We start from the raw sequence: 2,784 nt of genomic DNA, 5'->3' as shown, positions 1-2,784 counted from the left end.
TCGTTCTTATTTTCCCAAGTATATTTGGACCTCGATGATGTTTCCACTTGACAAGCACCAACTCCACTTCTTTATTACGCAAATCAACCGTTCTCTCGTTTATAATATCTTCGGGCTCTTTTACATATCTTAATTTATTATCCAGTTTCACCTCGGATAACGGAACTGTTTCGTCATATATGCTCAAACATTTACGCAGATAACTCACATGTAACACATCATGGATACCTGCCAAATTTTCGGGCAATTCTAAAAGATATGCTTGCTTACCAATTCTCTCGATTATTTTGAAAGGACCAACAAATATAAGACTCAATTTTCCTTTCTTCCCAAATCGCATAATTCCTTTCCATGGGGATACCTTCAACATTACGAAATCACCCACCTGGAATTCTATGGATCGTCTTCTCTTTTTTGCATATGACTTTTATCGATCCTGGGCCGTTTTTATTCTTTCTCGTATGACTTGAATCTTATCAATGGTGTCTTGAATCATTTCAGGGCCACCAAGGATTTTTTGTCCTACATCATGCCAACATAATGGTGTACGACATTTGCGCCCATATAGTGCTTCATATGACGACATTTTGATTGAAGTGTGGTAACTGTTATTATATGAAAATTCGACAAGAGGTAAGTACTTATCCCCGTTACCACCGAACTCCAAGACACATGCACGAAGCATATCTTCTACTGTTTGGATTGTTCTCTCCGTCTGACCATTTGTCTGGTGATGATAAGCCGATGCTGGGAGCAACTCGATATCCCAATTCACGTTGCATACTCGCCCAAAAATGAGAAGTGAAGTGAGTATCATGATCAGAAATAATCTTTAGTGGCACACCATGTCTCGCAACAATTTCGTCCAAGTATACTTGTGCGTATTTCTCCATTGGAGCTGTTTCACGCATGGCAAGAAAATGTGCACTCTTAGTCAGCCGGTCGACAATTACCCAAATGCTATCTCGGAAGAAACCTTCCTTCATATTTTAATGTGATATAATATCTTCATAGCAGGTAGCATTTCTAGTTAATGGTTTCTTAATCCTTCAACAAAGGCTGCTATAATTCTATCGATTACCTCGACTATCTCTTTCTTAAATCTCCTGACTGAAGTTTGGTCACTTCAAAGAACATGGTTCTCTGAACCAATCAACTCACTTCGCAGAGTTATATTAATCGAACTCGATTCTTTATAACCAGTAGGATTTGGACGAAAATCATCTTCCCAATTATCACTGTAGCGTATGTAATGGCGGAAACGGAAAATCCAAGCTCAACTACTAGTTCCTTAGTAACCTTGGTGACTCTTCCTGATCCAAGTGTGAGTCTTGTGCTTTGGGTAGTATAGGCGTCTACTACCTTTCACACCTACTCATACTCGTCCCAAGAGTTGTCTCGCAGTCCCCAAGTTACCATACAAAATCACAAAGTGACTTATCACACATGAATGTGTTCAAATAAGCACATACAAAAGGCATCTGGAATATTCCTTCTAAGATAAGGAAACTGATAACCACCCCGATTTGAAATAATATTATTTTAATCAGGATTAGAGTTTCTAGGGTTATCTTATCAAGTATAAATAGGATCCATTGGGTGCCATATTTTCGTCCACCACATCTCCTTTAGAAGAGCCGAATTTTTTCACCACTCTCCTCTCTCCTCTTGTGTTCTTGTTGCTAGGGTTTGGGTACAAAACATTAGAAGCACTAAGCTTTTGGTGTTAGCTTATCAAGTCTACAAGGAAGGATTCAACTAACTTGTTTACTACAACAAGTTTAAGGTATGTATCTCTAGTCTCTGTTTTTTCGAAATTGCTAGGATGCATCATAGTTTTGTAACTCAAAGTATGTTGCCTTAACGTGAAAGACATATATCCTTTTAGGTTGCATGTGTTCTTTCTTAATTGTTAAGTGATTTTCCACATTGAGAATTTTGTTGTAACCTAATAAACCCATCACTTACGAAGGTAGGTGTAAACACATACACGCACACTGCATCTGAATATCTAACGTCATCACCATCCTTTGCACCACCTCTGCCACCACCAACACCCTTTTCCACTCCACCTCTTTTGCTCCCTTCATTCTTATGCTTTATCCTTTCCTAAAATAACCCTGATTTTTTGAAAAACATAATTCCATTTCCCTTTCCCTTTGAATCTAAAATCCAGGTGCATAAATTTTCTGAAAATCGAACAACAATGGTGGTGATGTGAGATTAGTTGTCGATGGCTTCTACCTTACTGCCAATTTGTAGGGTTTGAATTGGGAAAAATTAAAGTACATAATTTTGCGATCATTTCATCTTTATTCAGCACAAAAACAAATACACACACTCAAACAATTATTGATTCCGTAAGTATGTGGAGAAGAGAGACAAATCGAGAAAGATGATTTGATGGGTTTCGTTGATGAACAAAAGGTTTTGTGGGTTTTAGTGTCGAACTTGAAGTTTTTTGTGAGCCTCGGTCCATAAACAGTATCTGAATCTGTAAATGTGTGTGTCGAGATCATCTACTCCTTCCCCTTTTCCATATAAAAATAAACAATCAAACCCTAATTGTGAATTAAAATTAAAGTCAGATTCGATTGACCAATTGATCTATTTTGTAGCTCTGAGATCTACTCTCACATAGAAGCATTCAATTGATGTTGGGGTAATCTTTTTCAACCATTCTGACAGTGATTTTGAAGTGAAATCGGGTGATAGAATTGGGTGAATGATTATTGAGAAGATAATCACACTTGAAGTCGCTGAGGCCGATGATCTTGATTCATC

This window comes from Lactuca virosa, chromosome 1, assembly GCF_052849685.1.
Source record: "Lactuca virosa cultivar CGN04683 chromosome 1, Lactuca_virosa_CGN04683_v6, whole genome shotgun sequence".
Taxonomy (NCBI): Eukaryota; Viridiplantae; Streptophyta; class Magnoliopsida; order Asterales; family Asteraceae; genus Lactuca; species Lactuca virosa.
Note: the sequence above shows the minus strand (reverse complement) of the source record.